General features: G+C 40.5%; 1 non-coding gene across 1 annotated transcript; it reads left to right on the top strand.

The window, feature by feature from the left end:
• Positions 1-2,702: 2,702 nt before the first annotated feature.
• LOC133833233 (small nucleolar RNA R71) lies at positions 2,703-2,809 on the top strand. The gene has a single exon (XR_009892627.1). It is a non-coding gene; the product is annotated as a small nucleolar RNA R71 (small nucleolar RNA).
• The last annotated feature ends 22,069 nt before the right edge of the window (positions 2,810-24,878 follow it).

A 24,878-nucleotide genomic window follows, 5' to 3' on the forward strand; every position in this document is an offset into this window, starting at 1 on the left:
ATGGCAGTGCCTCAGCACTACATACAATAGAGATGCCTCTTCAGAAGGAGATTATAATTGTAGGCATCGAACTTGTGACAGGAAGCCTAGCAAACCTCACGTTACAATCCTCCCTACTGGAATGATGGATTGTTGTGGATGAAGCCCTAATGAAGCAAGAGGCTTTGGTACAAGAAAGTGGTAGCAGTGACTTCACAATGTCCAACGGTGGATTGCTGAGATACAAGGATAGGATTTGTGTTCCTAACAATGTTGAGATTAAGGAAAGTATTATGAAAGAGGCGCACACAACACCCTATTCCTTACACCCAGGGTCCATGAAGATGTACCAAGACCTTAAGGTGTTATATTGGTGGCATGGAATGAAGAATGATATTGTTGAGTTTGTTGCTAGGTGTTTGACATACCAACAATCAAAGCAGAACACCAAAGGCCGGCAGGGTTACTTCAACCGCTCTACGTTCCTGAATGGAAACGGGAGGATATAGCAGTGGATTTTGTGGTAGGGTTACCCAGGACCACAAAGCAGCATGATTATGTTTGGGTAATAGCGGATAGGCTCACTAAGTCCACCCATTTCCTGCCAGTTAAGACCACATACTCGGTGGACCAATATACCGAATTATATGTAAGTGAGATAGTGAGACTTCATGGGGTGCCAAAGTCGATAATTTCTGATCAAGGGTCAGTATTCACATCGAACTTTTTGAAGGGACTACAGAGAGCTATGAGAACAAGGTTAAAGTTTAGCACTGCGTTTCATCCTCAGACCGATGGGCAGTTTGAGAGGACTATACAGATTCTAATAGACATGTTAAGATGTTGTGCTTTGGAATTTTTTGAGTCTTGGAACCAATACTTACCCCTAATGGAGTTCTCTTATAATAACAGTTACCAATCAACTATTGGGATGGCTCCCTATGAGATGCTTTATGGGTGCAAGTGTAGAACTCCTTTACATTGGGATAAAGTTGGGGAGAAACAGATTCTAGGCTCTGAGGCAGTTAGAGAAGCTAGTGGGGCAATCAAGAAGATTCACCAAAGGATGCTTACCACACAAAGTAGGCAAAAGAGTTATGCGGACCTTAAGAGAAGGGACATTGAGTTTTTAGTGGGCGAGTTTGTTTTCTTAAAAGTCTCCCTGATGGAGGGTGTTATGCGTTTTGGAAAGAAAGGGAAGTTAAGCCTTAGATATATAGGTCCATTTGAGATTTTGGACAGAGTAGGGCAAGTTGCTTACCATTTAGCACTGCCCCCAGCACTAGCCGAAATGCATAACGTCTTTCACATCTCGATGTTGCGTAAGTACGTGTCAAATCCCTCTCATGTTTTGAGTTATGAGCCGTTACAGCTAAAGCAGGACTTGAGTTATGATGAACAACCAGAGCGTGTTATTGAAAAGGGAATCAAGGAACTGAGATCCAAAAGGATTCCACTAGTTAAGGTCCTGTGGAAGAATAGTACGGAACGAGAAGCAACATGGGAGTTGGAGGAAGACATGAGGGAAAGATACCCTTTTAAGGAGGGTATATTGTAGCACACCAAATTTTTATTTATTTATTTAAATATTGTGCCTGCCACCATCTCATAGTCCTCCAGTTTCCTTTTCTTTGACAAAATTTTGTTCATAAACTTTACAAAACTTGGCATTTGTTCAACGGCCTCAATGAAAGGAATGTTGATGTGAAGCTTTTGAAATACATCAAAAAATTTGGAAAATTTCTTGTCAAGCTTACTCTTTTGAAGCCTCTGAGGATATGGGATCTTGGTATGGTGATCTATGCTTAATTTTGGTTGCTTCTCTATATTCTTAGTAACCTTTCACCCACTCAATTCCTTCTCCTTATCAGACACATTTTTTTTCAGTAATCCCTTTTTTTGTGGGTTCATCTATCTCATGTCCACTTCTCAAAGAGATTACATTGTACTGCTCTTTAGGATTCACTTTAGTAGTGCTCGCTAAGTTCCCTTGAGCACAACTTGTCATTAAAGTTGCCAACTAACCAATCTGAGTATCCAAACTCGTGATAGATGCCCTTGTCTTGGTCGTAAATTGATTCAATACATCAGATTGTGCTTCAGGTTGTTTCATGGGTATTGGCTGTTGTGGTGATCTATTTTGTGTTTGATGGAATCCAGGTGGAGATTATTGGAAAGACTGTTGTGGTTGTGGCTGTGGAGGTGAGAACTGTTGCTGATTTTGAGCGAAAGGCTATTGTGCGGCTTGGTTATTCGTCCATGAGAAGTTAGGGTGGTTCCTCCACCCTTGGTTGTATGACATTGAGAAGGGGTTGTTGGCTGGCCTTTGAAAATTACTTATGGCTTGGAATTGTCCCATAGGTATATTATTCATATCCATGGAAGGACACTAATTTAATGGATGGGAACTCCCACATGCCCCACATAAACTATGTAATTGCAAGGCTTGGGCTGACAAGTTGTTCTGCTGTAACTACTTTATTAGGGATGCCAATTGAGCTGTGAGCATTGAAATGGTGTCTAATTTGATCATACCAGCAACCTTCTTTGTATTTTCCCTCTCTGTAGCCCATTGGTAGTTGTTTATGGCCATCTCCTCTAGTAACTCATAGGCTTCATTAGTGCATTTGCTCATGAAAGCACCCCCAGCTACTGCATCTATGATTGTGCAAGTAGTATTTCCCAACCCATTGTAAAAATTATGAACAAGCATCCACTTCTCAATTCCGTGGTAAGGACACTTCCTTAACAACTCCTTAAATCTCTCCCATTCATCATATGGAAACTCCCCATCGTATTGGTGGAAATTATTTATTTCACCTCTCAACTTTGCAGCTTTAGCCGGAGGGAAAAACTTTACAAGGAACTTCTGGGCTAGTTCCTCCCATGTTGTAATAGAATTTGCTTGCATAAAAAATAACCAACTCTTTGCTCAGTCTCTTAATGAAAATGGGAAAAGTCTCGGTCAGATTGCATCATCACTCACCCCATTCATCTTGAACGTTGCACACAACTCTAAGAGATTGGCTATGTGCAAGTTTGGATCTTCAGTTGGTAACACACCAAATTGGACAGTGAATTGCACCATTTGTAATATTGTCGGCTTGATATCAATGTCATTAGCACCAACTATTGGATGTTTGATGCATGAATGCACTCCCGTGATAGTGGGAAGCACATAATCTCTGAGCGTCCTTGGTCCTTGTTCCACCGGTCCTCAGCCACATTAGGAATCTCAGTAGTAGTTGCTGCCCTTGGAATATCATTTGCCACATTGTTGGCTACATTCCCCTGATTTTCAGCTATGGAAAATTCCAACCTTTTCTTAATCCTTTGGTTTTTTCTGCAAGTTCTCTCAATTTGAATATCTATCGGTACCGGTTCCTTTGGTCTACTTTAGAGCATATACCAATGTTTCCTGAAAGCACAATATTACGACACAAACTGAATTATAATGATAATAAAAAAACAAGTTAAAATAAAACACAACTATGTTGATATTAATAACATTTTCCCCGACAACGACGCCAAAAAATTGTTGTGAAAATTATGTATGCAAGTATAAGCAATCACAAAAAAGTAATAAAGTTGCAAGTGGAGTATTGTTCCCACGAGGACTGTTACTAATTACTAAGAATCTATCTTTATTTCTAATTGATTTGACGAATAATGAATGTAGAATTTACTAAACTAAAAGAAATAAGCAATTAATCACAACAATAGAGAACTCAATAATAGATATATTAATTCAATGGATAACGATATAGAGTTATTAACTTCATCAACTATCCACCTATGCCTCTCTAATGTGAATTTAAGAATTCTTATCTCTATCGTGATAGCAGATTATAACTGAAAAATATATTCATTCTAGGACTTATAACTTTCTACAATAAGCAATTCTCCTACATCTCTGTGGTAAATTAACATATTACAGGCATGAAACATGTAATCCCTAAGCTACACAAATCATACAGGTACTCTCTTCCAATATAAATTTATGATTATTTGACTATAGCATATTTATCCTTCACTTCTCAGAACTCAGGTTAAAATAATATAAATCATGCAAATGGTGATTAAACATTCACAAGAATTAAACACAAGATAAATAATTCACAATATTGATAGAAAATTCATAAAAAAATGCATTAGATAATCATAAGGTTTCAAGAAGAATCCATTAACATTCTAAATAGGAAATTAGTTCATGATAAACATAATCAAATCCATTAAACTAAATATAAATGTATCGCCCTACTGCCTTAGAGTCGTTACTAAGTGAGTTTAAAACATGCATTTAACTCGCTAATCGAGGATTTAAGACAAAAGTGTAATTAAACCATAAACAGAGTCATAAACTTTGAAAATAATTCTATTTACTGAAAATCATGAAGGGTTTGACATTTTGGATCCCAAAACACTGCTTAGTAATATTTACAACTTAAAAATATAACTAAAGTCGGCTAAACGACAAAATCTAGGTTTAGTACAATCATCTCCCAAAATACCCCTGGCCGTGGCAGCCAGGCAGGCCAAACATGTACGCGCCGCATCACGCTCTCCATACTCATGGTTGGTTGACTTTCCCCTTGCCCTTTCCTGCACCACAGAGCACCCTTGAGCCGAAGCCCAGCAAGAAAACCCTTACAACAAGATAACATATGCATATTAAACGCTTAACATATAAACAAGCCATCATCAGGCTCAACACATACGGCCATGCCATCCCAAGCGCTTTACCAGGCCCTGGGTTCACGGTCCACACCGTGAGGATATCTCAGGTATCCTTTAGGGTCTCACCCTAGCAACTCGCACTCCGCGTGCTAAACGCTGCTCCCGGCCCCTTGCCGTTCTTAGTCTTGCCGCTCTCGGCCTTTGCCATTCCCAGCCCTCGTCGTTCCCGGCTCTTTCCGGTCATTCACATATATGCACAAATAGCATAATAAAGCAGATACTTAAACATGAATAAACTCAATCAAATCTGATACGCCCTGCAACACAGTCATATAGGGCCGTGCCCTGCAACATAAGCTCTATGGGCACAACAGTTTTCTTACCTGTCTCCCGAGCTTTCCAAGCACCAATGTCCCGAGCACAGTCCCCTAGTCCAAGCCTCGCTGAAACCCTAGTCACAACACACCAAAAATATCCGTCCATCAAGCTCTAATCCATTAAATAACTTTGGGTCATAATTCTAGTCTTTGGGACATTGAATTCTATCAATCCGGGCAATAAAATCCATCCCGAGCCCTAACTATTGGATTCCCGAGCCTAAAACCTCTTTAAAGCCCAAGAATGTACTAAGCGTCGCGACCCCAAGAACCCATGTCGCGGCCCCCAGCTCAACCGGAGGCCCTGCCTCATTTTTTCCCACACGCACCACGACCCTGCATGTAGGGCACCGCGGCACGCCTCCACTTTCAGGTGCCCAGATGTTCTAAGGGGCCAGGGTTCAGCAAGAACAATGCCGCGGCCCGACCCCTCGAGCCCAGAAAAATCCTCCATTCTTGCCACAAAAACTCATCATATTAACCCCAAAATAAACCCAACAACTGAAGCTAACCATTACAGAAGTTATACCATGGACTCAGCAACAAAACCTAACAGGAATTCTAGGTCAAAAACCCATCAAACTCAAAGATGATTCTTCATCTTTCCAACATGAAAAAATCTTAACACACCATCAGAAATTCAAACATAATTAAGATAATTTAAAAGAGTACCCTTGCTTAATTGAGTCTCTGAGTTAATCTCCTAAGCTCCAAGCTCCTAGCCTCCAAAATTCTAACTTGATTTCTTAGTTTCCAATTAGTTTTCACAAAAACCTCCAAGCTTCCAAGGAAGAAGATAAGAGAGAGATAGAGTGGGAGAGTCGGTTCCTAAGTTCTGAATGTTTCCTCTACTTTGTTTTATTCAACATAAGCTTCTAAGGTTACCTCAAAGCTCGGGGTGCCAAAAATGTCCCCGAGGGCAAAATGGTATATTTCCCCAATATTCTTTCCTAAACATTCTATCTTCAAATATATCTCCAAATATTTATTTCTATAACTCGATAACCCCATAAGACGTCCAATACCTGAAATACCCCTCGACTCGCCCCGAGTCAGATATTCAACCCCGTTGTGACTTTCTAGCTGAACTGCTCCCAAGGATTGTCTCGGATCGTGCAATAGATATATCACAAGTATATCGCATTTATCACATTTATGCCCTCAACGGGCTAAAATTACAAACATGCCCCTAATAACCAAGCAGGGCCCACATGCCTATTTAATTCAGCTAAACATGCATCACTAACCACATACTCATAAAAATACACATATTATAATAATAGATCACTTATTGCCCTCCAGGCACGCTAATCAAGGCCCTAAGCCTTATTAGCAAATTTGGGTCGCTACAACTATCCCCTCCTTACAGAAATTTCATCCTCAAACTTACTTGAACAACTTGGGATACTGCTCCCACATCACTGATTCAAGTCCCCTTGTCGCCTCCTCAACCTTGTTGTTCCTCCACAACACTTTCACCAAGGCGATGGTCTTGCTCCGCAAGGCTTTATCCTTCCGGTCAAGAATTTGAACCGAATTCTCCTCATAAGACAAATCCTGGTCCAACTCCAAATTCTCATAACTCAGTACATGCGTCGAATCTGATACATACTTCCAGAGCATGGATATGAGAAAAACATTATGAACCCCTGATAAGGCTGGAGGCATCGCCAACCTGTAAGCTACCTCTCTAACCCGTTGCAAAATCTCGAAGGGGCCAAAAAACCTAGGGCTCAGCTTGCCCCGAACACCAAACCGTTTCACTCCCCTCAAAGGTGAAACCCTAAGAAACACATGATCACCGCCCTGAAACTCTACACTTCTGCGTCTCAAGTCCGAATAACTCTTCTAGCGACTCTAGGAGGCGAGCATTCGAGCTCTAATCTTTTCAATCGCCTCATTGGTCCTCTGAACCATTTCAAGACCCAAATAACTCCTCTCACCTATCTCATCCCAATGGATAGTTGATCTGCACTTCCTCCCATAAAGCATCTCATACGGAGCCACTCCGATAGTCCCCTGATAACTATTATTATATGAGAACTCAATCAGAGGGAGATACTTGCTCCAAGATCCCCCAAAGTCTAGCACACAAGCTCGTAGCATGTCCTCCAGTATCTAAATCGTCCTCTCAGACTATCCATCTGTCTGAGGATGATAAGCGGTACTAAATCATAACTGTGTGCCCATAGCCTTCTGTAGACTCTCCCAAAACATGGAGGTGAAGGTGGGGTCCCTGTCGGATACCATCGACCTCGGAGCCCCATGAAGTCGAACAATTTCCTTCACATATAATTCGGCATACGGCTCCATAGTATAAGTCGTCCTGACAGGTAAAAAGTGGGCGGACTTGGTATATCTATCCACAATCACCCACACCGAGTCATGCTGTCCCACGGTCTTCGGCAAACCAACCACGAAGTCCATGTTGATATCTTCCCACTTCCACTTTGGAATCCCTAGAGGTTGCAACAACCTTGCTGGCCTCTGATGTTCAGCCTTAACCTGCTAACACGTTAAGCACTTAGCCACGTAATCCGCCACGTCCCTCTTCATTCCCGACCACCAATAAAAGGCTTTCAAGTCTTGGTACATCTTCATCGTACCTGGATCTAAAGAATAGGGGATGGTATGCGACTCATCTAAGATCTCCCACCGGATAATAGAATCCATCGGAACACAAATCCGACCCTTGCAATTCAGTAACCCCATCTCCAAGATAGAGAAGTCCTTAGCCACTTCGACTAAGACATTCTCCCTATGACCTCTCAACTGGGAATCCTTCCCCTATGTGTCCTTGATCCTCTTAAGGAACGTAGACTGAAGAGTGATGTTGGCTAACCAGCCAACCACAAACTCTATACCTGCTCTAGTCATCTCCTTAGCTAGCTCATCCGACATTTGTCTCGAACTGAACAACTATCCTGGGCCCTTCCGACTCAATGTATCAGCCACTACATTAGCCTTCCCAGGATGGGGTACGATATCACAATCTTAATCCTTAACCAACTCCAACCACCGTCTCTAGCGCATATTCAAATCCTTCTAAGTAAAGAAGTACTTCAAACTCCTATGGTCGGTGTATATCTCGCACTTCTCACCATCCAGATAATGTCTCCAAATCTTAAGTGCGAATACCACCACTGCCAACTCTAGATCATGCGTGGGATATCTCTGCTCATACTCCTTTAACTATCTCGATGCATAGGCTATCACCTTACCAGCTTGCATCAGCACACACCCTAAACCCTGTCTGGATACATCACAATAAACCACAAACTTCTCATTATCTGTCGGCAAACTCAACACTGGCACAGTGATCAGACGCCACTTCAACTCTTTGAAATTGTTCTCACATCTGTCTGTCCAAACATACTTTGTCTTCTTCTTTGTCAATTCTATCAATGGCGTAGCTATCCTGGAGAACCCCTCAACAAACCGCCGATAATACCCTGCCAATCCCAGAAAACTCCTCACTTCATGAACATTGCTCGGTCTAGGCCAATCTCTCACTGCCTCAATCTTACTTGGGTCAACCAGAATCCCCTCCTTACTAACAATATGGCCCAGAAATGTAACTTGCGGTAACAAGAACTCGCACTTGCTGAACTTAGCATATAACATATGCTCCCTTAATCACTGCAATACCAAATGTAGATGTTGCTCATGCTCTGTCTCTGACTAAGAGTACACCAGAATGTCATCGATAAATACAATCACAAACTTTTCCAGATATTCCTTGAAAACCCTATTCATCATATCCATAAAAGTTGTTGGGGCATTGGTTAATCCAAAGGACATAACCAGGAATTCATAATGTCCATACCTCATTCAGAAAGTGGTATTTGGTATGTCCTCTTCTTTAATCCTTAACTGATGGTAGCCTGATCAGAGATCAATCTTGGAAAACACTGTTCTTCCCTGTAACTAGTCAAATAGATCATCGATCCTAGGTAGTGGGTACTTGTTCTTAATGGTCAACTTGTTCAGCTCCCTATAGTCAATACACATCCTAAGAGATCCATCCTTCTTCTTGACAAACAACACTAGAGCACCCCATGGTGAGAAACTCAGTCTGATGAACCCCAAATCCAGTAATTCCTGCAACTGAATCTTCAACTCCTTCAACTCCGCCGGAGCCATTCTGTAAGGTGTCCTAGATACTGGCTTCGCCCCTGGTGCCAAATCTATAACAAAAGCAATCTCCCGCTGCAACGGCAATCCTGGAAAATCTGCTGGAAATAAATCTGGAGACTCACATACCAATCTAGTCTCCCCCGGTCCAACCGACACAACCCTAGAGGTATCCACAACATTCGCTAGGAATCCTATGCAACCTTCCTGCATCAGGTCTCTAGCCTTCAGTGCTGAAATCATAGGTACCTGCGGTACATTAACTGTCCCCACAAATACAAAGGGTACCTCCCCTTCTGGTTCAAAAGTCACCATCTTGCACTTGCAGTCAATCGTCGCCCCATACTTTGATAACCAATCCATCCCTAGGATCATATCGAAGTCATCCATCATAAGCTTAATCAGATCAACAGACAACTCCATACCATCTATCTCTACTCGTAAATCTATAATCCATCTCTTAGAGACAACCAGTTCCCCACTCGGCAACAAAGTCTGAAAACCCTTACCATACAAAACACTAGGTCTACACAGTTGATCTATCACTTTAGCAGATACAAATGAATGAGTAGCTCCCGAACCAATCAATGCAGTATAAGAAAACCCAGCACTAGAAATCTGACCTGTCACAACCGAAGGGCTAGTCTCCACCTCAGTCTGAGTCAAAGTAAACACCCTGGCAGGAGTGAGACTGTCGCTCTGCTTTGGCTCCTCTTTCCTGACTTGTCAGCAGTCCTTCTTCAGATGATTGGCACTCCCACAAATAAAGTAGGCCCTGAGCCTACACTCACCCTGATGTCATCGTATGCACCGAGGACACACTGGAAAGCTCCTCCAGTTGTCACCTCTACCCTGACGGCCACCAAAAGCACCCCGTGCCCTCCTATCTGAGCTAGGAGGAACAAATGAATCTGGGGCCTTTCTTTTCTGCTCACCGGAGCCACTACCCCGACTATATCCAATAAAAGGAGGCACCATCCTCCTGGCATCGTTCCTAATAGTGCTCTCTCTCCAGATCTGATCCTCGGCCCCCTCAGCTGTAAGGGCCTTGTCTACAACCTGAGCATAGGTAGTAGTCTCTGGATCCATGGTGATCTTTACATCACGGGTGATCATAATGTTCAATCCCCAAACAAATCTATCTCTTCTTGCCGCATCTGTCGGCACCAAATCCGACGCAAACTTTGCCAACCGGTCAAATTTCAAAGCATACTCAGTAACTGTCAATTAGTTCTAAGTCAGGCTGATGAACTCGTCAACCTTCGTAGCTCGAACTACAACACTATAATACTTCTCATTGAATATGTTTCTGAACTCTTCCCAAGACATAACTTCAACATTCCTCCTCTGAATCACTACATCCCACCAGATGCAGGCATCTTCTCTGAACATGTAGCTGGCACAAGCTACCCTCTCATTCCCTTGAACCCTCATAAAATCCAAAATAGAGGAAATCATATTCATCCACTACTTTGCCCGCAGTGGGTCTGGTCCACCCTCAAAAGTTGGAGGATGCTGCTTCCTAAATCTCTCATATAAAGGTTCCCACCTGTTCTCCATAACAGGCTGAACCGGCACTGGCGCCACAACCTGCTAAACTGACAACTCAGTGGCTCGAGGAGGGGCCTGCTACCTCAACTATCGAAGCTCTTCCACTGTTCGCTGCAATCTTGCTTCCATTTCAGCAAACATCTATTGCCAATTTTGTGGGGCAGGTGGAGGAACCTGACCCCGGTTGTCATCCTCGGCCCTACTGCCGCGGAGTCTCGATGATTGTCGAGGCATCTCAACAAATATGCCTGCAATCAACGACGCCGCTCATCAGGCATGATAACAACATCCAAAACCACCTCCCAATCACATCATTCAACCATAAACGATAATCCACATAACATACAAATAACATATAGCACTCAACAGGCCATGCCCTGGCATCATGCATATGTTAAATCATTCATCATGCTCTGTAAAAGATAAGCAGGCGAACAGGGCATTTAAGCACATATTCAAGCATATAAGTTAATCATTACCAACCGACCCTGAGTTGAACTTGTCACTGAAAGCGAGCATACATGTTTGGTCAATCCCCAGAAACCATAAACCTTGGCTCGCTCTGATACCAAGTTGTAACGCCCTACTGCCTTAGAGCCATTACTAAGTGAGTTTAAAATGTGCACTTAACTCGCTAATCAAGGATTTAATACAAAAGTGTAATTAAACCATAAACAAAGTCATAAACTTTGAAAATAATTCCATTTACTAAAAATCATAAAGTGTTTAACATTTGGGATCCCAAAAAATTGTTTAGAAATATTTACAACTTAAAAATATAACTAAAGTCAGCTAAACGAAAAAATTTAGGTTTAGTACATTCATCTCCAAAAATACCCATGGCCATGGCAGCCAGGCAGGCCAAACATGTACGCACCGCTTCACGCTCTCCGTACTCATGGTTTGTTGACTTTCCCCTTGCCCTTACCTGAACCATAGAGCTCCTGTGAGCCGAAGCCCAGCAAGAAAACCCTAACAAGCAGAATACATATGCATATTAAACGCTTAACATATAAACAAGCCATCATCAGGCTAACCACATACGACCATGCCATCCCAATCGCTTTACCAGGCCCTAGGTTCGCGGTCCACACCGTGAGGATATCCCGGGTATCCTTTAGGGTCTTTCCCTGGCAACTTGCACCCTGCATGCTAAACGCTGCTCCCGGCCCCTTCCTGTTCTCGGCCTTTGCCGTTCCCAGCCCTCGCTGTTCCCGACTCTTGCAGTTCATTCACATATATGCACACATAGCATAATAAAGCAAATACTTAAACATGAATAAACTCAATCAAAGGGGCTACGCCCTGCAACACAATCATATAGGGTCGTGCCCTGCAACACAAGCTCTACGGGCACAGCAGTTTTCTTAACTGTGTCCCGAGCTTTCCAAGCAGCGATGTTTCGAACACACTCCCCTAGTCCGAGCCTCGCTGAAACCTTAGTCACAACGCACCAACAATATCCATCCATCAAGTTCTAATCCATTAAAAAACTTTAGGTTATAATTCTAGTCTCCAGAACATTGAATTCTATCAACCCGGGTGATAAAATCCATCCCAAGCCCTAAATATTGGATTCCCGAGCCTAAAACCTCTTTAAAGCCCAAGAATGCACTAAGCGTCGCGGCCCCAAGAACCCATGTCGCGGCCCCTAGCTCAACCAGAGGCCCTGCCTCATTTTTGCCCACATGCACCGCGACCCTGCCTGTAGGGCGCCGCGGCGCGCCTCCACTTTCAGGCACCCAGATGTTCTAAGGGGCCGTGACTCAGCAAGAACAATGTCGCGGCCCGACCCCTCGATCCCGGAAAAATCCTCCATTCTTGCCACAAAAACCCATGCAATTAACCCCAAAATAAACCCAACAACTCAAGCTAACCATTACAGAAGTTATACCATGGACTCAGCAACAAAACCTAACAGGAATTCTAGCTCAAAACCTCATCAAACTCCAAGATGATTCTTCATCTTTCAAACATGCAAAACTCTTAACACACCAGTAGAAATTCAAACACAATTTAGATAATTTAAAAGCTTACCCTTGCTTAATTGAGTCTCTGAGTTAATCTTCTAGGCTCCAAGCTCCTAGCCTCCAAAATTATAACTTGATTCCTTAGTATCCAATTAGTTTTCACAAAAACCTCCAAGCTTCCAAGGAAGAAGATAAGAGAGAGATAGAGTGGGAGAGTGGGTTCTTAAGTTCTGAATGTTTCCTCAACTTTATTTTATTCAACTTAAGCTTCTAAGGTTTCCTCAAAGCTCGGGGTACCAAAAACGTCCCCGAGGGAAAAATGGTAAATTTCCCCAATATTCTTTCCTAAACATTCTATCTTTAAATATATCTCTAAATATTTATTTCTATAGCCCGATAACCCCATAAGACGTCCAATACCTGAAATACCCCTCGAGTCGCCCCGAGTCGGATATTCAACCCCGTTGTGACTCTCTAGTTAAACCGCTCCCGAGGACTATCTCAGATCGTGCAACTGATATATCACAAGTATATCGCATTTATCACATTTATGCCCTCAACGGGCTAAAACTACAAACATGCCCTTAATAACCAAGCGGGGCCCACATGCATATTTAATTAGGCTAAACATGCATCACTAATCACATACTCATACTAATACACATATTATAATAATAAATCACTTATTGCCCTCCAGGCATGCTAATCAAAGCCCTAAGCCTTATTAGCAAATTTGGGTCGCTACAATAAACATCACTACAATAGAAAGTAAAAGAAGAAGAAGAATAAGAATGATAAAAACTAGTAGATCTTCAATCATTTTCCTCTACATAGTATTTTCTTCGATCTCTCCATGGGGTTCACCCTTAAAAATTCATCATAGTGATGCTTATATAGTTGCATGTGAAATTCTACTTTTTCCCCTGCTAAAAATGCCCTAATTCTGAAGCGCTGCAGCTCTATATTAAAGCGTCGCGGCCCGTGTATGAAATGGAAAATACATCTTGCCTCTTCTTCGACAAGCACTGTGGCCCTTAAGGTGTTGTGTCGTGACTCAAATTCCCCAAACAATAGTGTCGTGGCCCTCAATTTCCCAGGATTTAGCCGTCTCTATCTAACACAGCATCGTAGCTCCTAAGTTCAGCGTCGTGGCTCAAATTGCCTTTTTACACCAAAATTCTTCTTTTTGATCCCAAACACGCTAACATCTATAAATCATCTTCGGCATATATATCCTAACTTAGAATCATCCAAAAACTACCATTGCTTGGTCCATTTTTCCATATTTCCTTAGATCCTGAAACATTAATAACCACAAGCAACAAAAGTATCATACTGTACAAACATTACTAAATAAGCTCAAAAATTCCCTAAAACACTAAAAAAACTACTCTATCAAACATGCAAGCTCCATGAAATGCATTTGGGTGTACCATATGAACTACATAATCTATGTTGTTGTGTATGTCAGAAATAATTGCCAATCCTATGGAATTTAAATATTGAAAAAGAAAAACAAAAATTAGATATTGTTCATTGGTTAGTTCTGGTAAAGGTAACTGGTTACTTTACTTAGATATTAAAAAACATAACATATATGTGGATATCTAGTTGGGTAAACCAAATACTTTTTCTATGTAAATAAGAATATTTAATTTTAAGTTATCATACCTTTGGGTTCTCCATAGGCGTCACTCAATTTGGAGAAGAACCATAGCCATGAATCATCATATTTAGAGTATGCTATTATGAAAGCCAATACAAAAATGTTGTGGTTTGAATCTAATGTTGATGCTAAAAATAGGGTACCACCATGTGCACTTTTCAGAAAAGTTCCATCAAGTGCATCGTAATACTCCAAAAGAAACTACCTCCCAAGCTTAAAGATCTGGGTAGTTTCACCATTCCATGCAGTATAGGGAATGTGGTTTTCGTGAAAGCACTATGTAATTTAGGGGCAAGGGTTAATTTAATGCTTCTATCTATCTATCGAAAGTTGAAATTGGGGGAAGCGAAACCAACTACTATTACACTTCAAATGGTGAATCCTTTAGTAAAACATCCTCGCGGAGTGATTGAGGATGTTCTATTAAAGGTGGACAAATTCATCTTCCCTCCATATTTCATTATTCTAAATATGGAGGAGGATGCGAACATCCCAATAATTATTGGAAGGCCGTTCTTGGCTACTGGTAGGGCATTAATCGATGTACAAAAGGGTGAGTTGAAGCTGTGAGTGCAAAAATGTAGAGTCCTAGAATTTTACTTAGCTAGTTAGATAGTAGTAGTAGTAGCAATATCTAGTATTAGTTTGTAGTATGTTAGATTTCGTGGATTTTGGTTCAAACCGGGACTTAGTTGGAAACTCCTAGCAACAGTTATGGAATTTATAAGTTTAACCTATAGTTTTAGAATATTAATTATAACATAAGTTTTGATTAATATTGCTGGTTATTAATATGATAATTATTATAACCTAAGGTTTAGATAGAGCCAATAAGAATATGACACTTGTCATGAGCATGGTTATTACTAAGGTTTAGATAGAATTAATAAGATCATGACACTTGTAGTGTGCATGTGTGCATGTTTATTTAAGGATTTAATTATAGTTTAAATAAAAGAAAGTTCAAGAAAGCTCTAGAATCTTCCAAGACCATTAGGAGCATGACATTTGTCACAATTTTTGTTAATTTCTGGATTAGGTTGTTATTTAGATAATTAAATAGATTTTCCCGTAACTTTAGAGTATCGTAACTTACGACCTATTTTTGACCTAGTTATGTTATGAATTTCAAAAAATAGTATTTCCAGGAAGTTGCAGATAATTGAATTAGCTTTCTAACTGTATAATGATGGTCTAAATCAAAGACCTGCAGCTCCAGTTATGTTGATTTTACTACAGGTGAGTTTAGAGTTACGAGATTTAGGGAGTTAGAAGTTAGGATTCTATTTGTTTTTATTATTTTTATTTTTTAATTTTAAAAATCAAGCTTTGACTCCTTCAACCTCTCTCTAAACAATTTGACCAAGTCCTAAGCCTTTGACTGAAGAATATTCAAATATTTTCAATTAAATTCATTATTTTTATTCAAAGCCAAGAAGAAGATTTTATTCCTAGAACTCTATAAATAGGACTTAGAACCCAGCCCTTCTCCTCACTCTTCAGCTGTGATCATACTCCAAGGTGTTAGTGCGAAAATAAGAGTGATACACTTGGGTGGGAAAGGAAAAAAGCTTTACCATTCTTAAGCTTTATCAAACACTTGGGAAGTGAGGATTAGAGTATTTCGGTATTGGAGTTAGACCAATCCATAAGGTCAACTAAGGTACCCTTATTCTTAAGTTCAATTTTGTTTGATTCCTTAGTTTCTTTAGTTTTCATTTAGATCCTAACTTGTGATATTGGTTCTCATCAGGCTCTTGAAACTTAAAGATCTTTCTTGGCAAGTTTCGTCTTGAAGGTTTAGTTTCCACATTAATTCCTTACTCTTTAGAAATACTCACTATTCTTATTATTGGTTTAGGAGTGTTCCAAGTCCCGCATTTGTTCTCATATCCCAGTTTTGGTAAGGAAAATAGGCTAGAACTTGTATGTTTGAATGATATGTTATGCTTTTATGTTATGTTATGTATAATATGTTATGATAAGTTTATGTTTTAATAAGTTATGTTATGATTTACCCTACCTCAAATATTAGACAGGGGACGTAGATGGGTTATCATACACTACATGTGATCTAACCTACCTCAAATATTAGACAGGGGACGTAGATGGTTTATCACATGTCATAATGGCCATTATTAGTATAGTCTTATATGGAATATGTTATAATATGTTTATAGTATATGTTATAATATGTTTTTAGTATATGTTATGATATGTTTATAGCATATGTTATGATATGATTTTATGTGTATGTTTATGGTGTTAGTAGTTTTTCCTTGCTGGGCATTAGGCTCATTCCTTTTTTTTTTAGTGTGGTGCAAGAAACTAGATACGGAGGCAGAAAGATTCTTGGTAGCTTTGCTTGTGTGGACTTTGTGTCGATCGAGGATGAAGTTATTTATTTTTAGTCTTTTAAATCAAGTTTTTCTGCATTTAGTTTTGTAAACAATTTTCTTTAGTTTAAAATTATCTTTTATGTTTTAAACAATGGGTACCCATGCCATATTTTCTATTACTATGTATTTGATACAATATTTCAAGATTTAATAAAGTTATATTATTTCTTATGTATCTTTCCCAAAATAGTAGCTATGTATAGTAGATTTAATGGTCCAAGGTCTTAGAAATAGTTGGGTCATTACAAAAAAGAGGAGGTAAGATTTAATGTCTTTGCAGCAACGGAAATTCTAACTTGTGTAGAGTTGATGTGGTAAAAAGAGGAGATAACGAATTGGAAGTTTCTATGTAAAGGTCCACGGTTAAAAGTGGCATGCGAAAAGTGTGTCATCGTTTGAAAATGTTCTGTAATGAGAAAACTCAAACGTTAAATGACCGAGGGAAAGTTCCACCAACATGCAATAACAAGAAGCGAGCTTCCAATCATGACACTATGGCTCTCAAGGACATGAGGGGTGGCTTGGACCTTGAATCTAACAAGAAGGTTAGTGTCTGGCAGATGACGTAAAACAAAGCCCTGTTGGGAGGAAACCCAATTTATCTACTCATTTTTCTTTTTGTGTCACATTGGGGGCAATGTGTTATTTATGTTTGGGGGGAGAGTTTACTTTGTTTTCAGTTTGTGTTTGTTTTTTTTAGGTTGTTTTCAGTTGTGTTCATTTTAGTTGTGAATAGTGTGTGAATCAAGTTGTTTTGAGTCTATGATACTAATTTCCTTGTGATATGAGTGATGATTTTACAACTGTGTGAATCTGTGTGCTCGGTGAGGTTAATTTTTTGATTAGATTTAATCTGAATCTAATTGCCATACAAGCCTTAATTAATAAATTTATTACAATCATATAGTATATGTATGTGTTGACGTCGTTTTTCGTCAACTTAATTATGAAGAGCACTAAACAAGAATATAGAAAAAATAGAAGAATTCAGAGGTTTTTTTATGTGATTCAGCAGTTAAAATCTGCCTAGTCCATGAGTCACTGTTATTATCAATACTCTCTCAAAGCTTTGAATGAAAGGTTTGGTAGAGTTTCTCCGGTACAATTTGTGCGTGAATACAAAAGAATTACTCCAGGTTATTTATAGACCTGGTTGTAGGAATATCTTCCCCAAATTCAGTGAAGTTACAATCAAGCATTTTGAAATAAATAGATTAAATGCAGTAATTACGTAATATCCTATGATAATAGGGATTTTATACACGTTGATAATAAATCCCTATGTAATAGGGATTTCCTAACAACTATTCTGTGTGGAAAGCACGTCATTGAGCTCGATCATTACCTTGGTGTGCATTCGAGACCGGCCAAGCTTCGAGCTCATCGTTCCAGTCGTAGCCTCCTCCTAATCCACTAACTTCGTCAAATTCGTTCCTTGGAGAAGGTTGGCATCTTAGAGCCTACAACTCATTCTCGAACACTGTGACTCAAATGCTAATAACAAGTCAAGAACCATTTGACAATGCATATAAGTGTACTGCTAACACTTGTAGATCCCCAGCTTAACCTTCTTAAGCCTAAATTTCGAGGCTTTCTAGTTAATCTCAAAATTTGGGTGTAACATTTTGCCCCCTCAAAAGCGTTGGTTCGAATCCTATGAGAAGGAAACTTTTGAACTCCACTTTTGAAAAACGTGCCCACCTACCACACTCGAGTGTGGACATGTGTCACTAGGGGATTGCTTACCAAGAGTACTCGAGTACCCTTTTACTTGTGCACGTCCTTTCCCATTCTCTCTTTTGGCTCCATCTCTGTGAAACAAAATGTGATCCCTTAGATCACTTTTCAACTCAGATAAAGGGTTCAGATCCATTTGCTTTTTACAATTCTTCTTGCCTATATATATGTCCTCTCTTCTTCCCTATTTTTCACTTTTTCATTTTAGCTTTCAGAAAAGAAAACACGAACGAGAACTTTTCTCTTTGTATGTTCTCCAAACCAAAGAAGCAACGCAACCTCACCACCTTCAGCTCCATGGGATCATTTCTGCTACCCCTTCTTCAGTCGACAATCTCTTCGTTCCCACAATCAACATTGTGTAAGTTTTCTAATGTTTACCAATAATTACACATTTTTTTTAAAGAAAACCTTTTTGCTTATTGCTTCACTCTTGAAACCTTCTTTGCAAGAGGTAACATTTGATTTGTGTAGGCTTGTATTGATCAGAAACATGCTAAAATGTTTTGGTAAAACAGATAAAAATGGAACCTTTTTTTAGGTTATGGGGTATTAGGTTATAAGTTTAGTGTAGCTTAAGAAAAATGGTTATGGATTAGGGTTTTAATGCACGTATTCCAATAGTATCTCCTTTTTGGGTAATTGCCCACTTTTTCCTAGAAACTTAGGATACTTCAAACTCACTATAACCACCCCACTCGCGTAGGTACACTCCCGCTGCCCAGAACTTTTTAATAGTTCAGTGTTGGCATTTGAGTTAATCTCACTATTTCTAGCATTCAGGCTAGATTAAGGCGATCTCGTTATCTCGAGCTTGTAAACTTGAGTTATTAAGATTTAATCTTTTCCATTCTTTTAAATAATGGGCCCTCACCTTTTTCCTTCTTGTTAGATTTCACGATCTTCAGAGAATTAGTGGGGGCCCGAGCTTGCTATCCCTTACCACCCATCATCTCCTCGCCCTGAATCACCGTTTACATGATACCAACAATTGATCTGGGAGTACAAAGAACAACTCGAATGGGAAGACATCTTATCCCACTTTCGACGTCAGAACGAAGAGAGAAAAAGGAAGAGGCTTTGCTTTGCCATGTATCCAAACCCGGACCCCGAGATTTGACCAATTCCTTTAGATCCCAAGTGTAGGGTCACCATAGCCTTTTCTCCAAGCGATCTTTCATTCAGCCTCATGGAGAACATTTTGAACCAGCCGACCACACACATGGCCTCTAAAACTCTTTCCATTCCTATCTAGGAGGATTCTTTCTTCAAGGCTAAACATTATTAGAGCTCCATCACCTTTACCGAGCATATTTTAGAATTTCTGGCCTACCATGGGCTAAATTTATCTGGAAAAATGATGTGTTGGCCCACAAGCTCTAACAAAAGGATTTGCTACACTCCGGGTGAAAGCGAACCTGAGAGGAAGGTTAAGCTCGCGGCCTTGAGTTGCGAGCACATGCGAGTTGGGGCCTTACTGTCCCTAAATGACTATTTCTGGAGCTTCCTAAATTATGCTAGCATCACCTCGTTCTAGGTCCAGACCAATTCATACGGAGTCTTGGCCGCTCTAAGATCATTGTACCATAAGATGAAGTGGGACGACCCTTCCGCAGGCGAGATTCTATATCTCTTCTATCTTAAGAATAACCACTCTCGAGCTCATGGAGGAGAAAGGCTTTATTATCTTTCGAGCTACCCGAATGAGAATTGGTTATTTGAGGATATTCCCAATCATCCTACAAACTTCAAAACCATCTTCTTTTGGACAGACGGCCTCGCCTCGTCCCGATTGTACTCCTTTCAACGTATTCGTAAGTATCTCGTCATAGTTCTTTTTTTATTTCTTTTTTCATTCCGAGCTCGAACTGCTCACTCAAACCTTCCATGCAGCCAACTATCACCGACCACAACCCACAAAGGCCATGAAGGACCACAAGGAGGAAATTCTTAAAATCCCTTATGGTCGACGGTCTCTCACCTACCTCCTTCATGAGGATAAGCTCCGAGCTTGCGGTTTTCTGGGTGACGATGAGTCCACCGATGACTTGTGAATCTGAAAGTTTGCAAGATGGGAAGATGTCCCAAATGCCAAGCTTCCTTCCAGAAAGAGACCCTTAAGCTCGCACACCCGATCTATTTTTCCTTGCCTACGCAAGCCTCCATGCTCGAAACTGAAGCTCAGGAAGAGGCTTCACTGAGCTCTGTCGACAGAGGTAAAGTAGTGTTAGACCTGTCCAAGTGGTCTCCCACTCTCCTTAGGGGGGAGCCTAATGTTGTGGTTCTTTTTAATGACCCAGGAATAAATTTATGGTCTGGTCGGGGGTAGATTTCAAGGTCCATAGGTTTGATAGTTGGTTAGGGAAATACCAGACTATGTATAGTTTAAACAAAGTTTAGAATAGGATAGCCGTCCAATATGGAACCAATGACTACAGGGATTTATCGAGATTGTCTCCCACCTATAGAGAAGGAACACCTTTAGAGTCATCAGAAGACTGAGGGATTTCTTGGTCCCCGAGCTCAAGCTCGACAGAATCTTCCAGTTAGGTTTCCTTTTACCTAGAAGTCTCATCATACGTTGTAACATATAATCAACTCCTGATGTTTTTTAATTTTCCTTTTATCAGGTGAAATGGATTCAAACTTGGATAACCTTCTCAAAAAACTTGTCGCCTTGAGAGGAAATAAACTCCATCGGGCATCTCAAAAGGAGGCCGCCCTTCCAAGCTCACCAAGAAGTCCGACCTGCTCCCATCGATCTCGAAGCTGTCTGACCTAGGCCAGTTTACCGACCCTACAATAATTATGAAAGTTGTGGCCCCTCCTCCTGTAGGTCAACCAAAGCAAGCTCGTCCTACTCAGCCTCCTATCTGAGATCGCCACCTCACTGTCTCGACCTACGTGCCTGAGTTTGTGGTTGATAGTCTTGCCGGTACTTCTTCGGTTAGCTTGGTTCTGATGCATTGAGTCGTGTGGGTCATTGCCTTAACAACCTCGGGGCTCTCTAGTGGGAATTTTTGACCGTCTAACAGAGTGCCAACACTCTTTTTGACAAGAGTGGTGAGTTACTCTCTTCGGTAAGTTATCTTCTAAGAATTGATAAGCTCCCTGTTTCCGTGCCAACTTTTTATTTCTTTGTCTATAACATCAGTTTTTAATTGCAGACTCTTTTATCCTTTGTTCAACATAATTATATCCTGAACCGTGAGGTCGCAATAGGCAAAGTGCAGGCCCAAGAAGCTAGAGATGCACAATTCAGGGACTGAGGACGATCTTTAAAAGGCTCGGCTGGAGCTGGAAGCGGTTCGAAGGGAGGTGGAGGCTAGAGATACGAAGATCAAGAGGGTCCAAGAGCTGGACGCCAAGCTGGAAATGGCCCGGAGGGAGGTGGAGGCCAGAGATATGGTGATTAAGAGGGTCTATTAGATGAACGCCATGCTAGAGGAGGACAAGAAGACAACTTTTGAGTTCACCGAGAGTGAGAAGGCTCATCTTCTTAAGGAGTTTAGGACCAAAAAAGATCATGCCGTTGACATGGCGATGTATCGAATATGGGCCACAATCCTGACCTCAACACCAACTTTCTGTCCACCAGGGATACCGAGTGTGTCACCAGATGACAAGCTCGACTAGAGGAAGAACAGGCTAGGCTCGATGCTGAAGAGGCGGCGGAAGCCACTGAGCAAGGCGGTACTGTGGTTGATGGGGATGCTAATCCTTAAAGTCCAACTCATGGGCTGCGATCCATTTTTGTTTTCCTTGTAATTATATATATATATTTATGTCCTTGGGGCAGACATAATTATAACTCACAGGTTGAGTTATTTGAAAAGTTTATGTTTTAATGGTAGTTTATTTTTCATGCTTAAATCTCCCCCTCGAAATATTTATGCATACTATCTACCTTTATCATTTCTTCCTGTATAGCATACTTTATATTTCTATTTCGAAAGATTTCAAGCATACTAAAAACTACTATGCTTTTATATTTGCTTGTCTATATAAATAATGTTGTGTTTGAGTTCGAACTTCCATGTATTCATACATAGTTCATTCAATTGTACATTTTTTGACTTCGTCATCCTCAAAATCGAGTATTAGTTTTACCACGTATCTTCGTTAAAAATACTTATCGGCATCTAACCTTGTTAGTCTAGTTATTTCTTGCTTATTTATAGTAGTCTTTCCTTATCCTCGAGTATGGTCTCAAGGTAGCGAGGTCGAAATTTATTTGCAAAAATTTCCATCTCTATCTCGACTTATAAATTATGTTGGTTTATCTAGAATTCCAACTTTTAATCATGTCAATTAGAGTTTTCTAGTTCATTCCAGACTTGTTTAGTTTGTGTTTGTTTAATAATCCATAAATTGTTATCTGTTTAATTCGTGCCTAGTTCATAATCTATACACTTTGACTAATTTTATTTCATTTTTATTAATGCAATATTTTCAAGCCTATGGTATGATGGTATACCACTTATGCCCCCTTAATATCCTATGATTGCAATCTTAGGTTATTGAACTTTGAGAGCTTGCAAAAAGTATAACAATAAAAATATAAAGAATTTGAATAAAAATCAGTGCTTTATTGACGAAAAGAAAGAATTAGCTTGGTTACAAACATCATTCCTACATTACTAATAATAAGGTCATAGATGTTCACCATTCCAAGCTCGTGGTACCAATTCTCCATTTAATCTCGTATGATGGATTCAATTTGGTAGGGTCCTTCCCAATGAGGCTTGAGCACACCTATCGAGGGGTCTCGTGTGGCCAAAAACATGTGTCTGAGCACCAAATCTCCCAATCCAAATTTTGTGTCTTGAACCCTCTTGTTGAAGTATCTTGTAGCCCTTTGTTGGTATGTATCATTCTTAAGTTGGGCTTCACCTCGACTTTCTTCAATTAGGTCTAGAGTTTCTTCGAGCTGGGATCGGTTTGAGGTTTGGTCGTATGCTTCACGTCTGATTGTTGGGATTTTGACCTCAATAGGCAGCATAGCTTTGCAACCGTAAGCCACAGAGAAGGGGTATGTCCTGTTGATGTCCGATCTTTCATTCTGTAAGCCCATAGGACTTATGGTAATTCTTCTGGCCATTTTCCTTTAGCCTCTTTGAGGATTTTCTTTATCGATCTCTTCAGAGTCTTGTTCACATCTTCGACCTGGCCATTTTATTTTGGATGGGCTACTGAGGAAAAACTATTGATTATCCCATTATTTCGCAGAACTATGGGAATAGTTCACTATCAAACTAGGTTCCGTTGTCTAATACTATTTTCCTTGGTACCCCATATCTGCAAATTATATTCTTACCCACGAAGTCCAAAAATTTCTTCGAGGTGATAGTGGCCAGAGGTTCAGCCTCGGTCCACTTCGTGAAGTAACATATTTTACTCCAATTTTTCTTGTTGGTAGGGATCCTATGAGGTTAATTCCTCATACCGCGAATGGCCACAGAGAGCTCATCATGGTGATCTCAGTTGGTGGAGCTGGCAGGATTGAAGCGTACCACTAACACTTGTCACAACACTTGATGTATTCAAACGATTCATCTTTAACTGTAGGCCAAAAGTATCATTGTCTAATCACCTTTCTTGATAGACTATGCCCCTAGTGTGGTTTCCACAAAATCCTTCATGGATTTCTTCTAAAACAATTCTGGCTTCGGGTGGAGTTACACTCCTTAGCAATGGCATAGAATACCCCCTTCTATACAAATTTCCTTCCAAGATAGTGTACCTTGGTATCTTTTACATGATTTTTCTAGCCTCATTCCGGTCTATTGGGAGGCTCCCGGTTTCGAGGTTGTAAATTATGGGAGTCATGCAGGAGGCTGCGAGTCGATCATGTTGATGTCTTCTTCTTCAGGCTTGGCTATGCTTGGGACCGGTAGAAACTCGACTGACACCATATTTAGTGTATCGGCTTCCTTAGTTGTGGTGAGACGAGCCAAAGCATGTACATTCGAGTTCTGTTCCCGCAGAACTTGTTCAATGGCATAGAACTCGAATTGCCCGACTGCTGCTTTGACCTTCTCCCAAGTAAGCTTCCATTTTGATTCCCTGAGCCTGGTATTCTCCTAAGACCTAGTTGACAACCAACTGGGAATCACTATAGCAGTGGATGGCTTTTGCGTTAAGCTCGAAAGCTATCCTAAGTCCTGCTAGTAGTGCTTCGTATTCAACCTCGTTATTTGATGCCTAGAAGTCAAATCATAAGGCTAAGTGAAAACGATTTCCAGTCAGAGTGATTAAGATAATTCCTTCGCCCGATCTGTTCTCATTCGAGGACCCATCGACGTACAGTCTCTACAACTCGCGAGTTGGGGTTATAACTTCCTTGTTGGTGATTCCTGTACATTCAACTATGAAATCTACTAGGGCT

This window comes from Humulus lupulus, chromosome 4 (genome assembly GCF_963169125.1).
Source record: "Humulus lupulus chromosome 4, drHumLupu1.1, whole genome shotgun sequence".
NCBI lineage: Eukaryota > Viridiplantae > Streptophyta > Magnoliopsida > Rosales > Cannabaceae > Humulus > Humulus lupulus.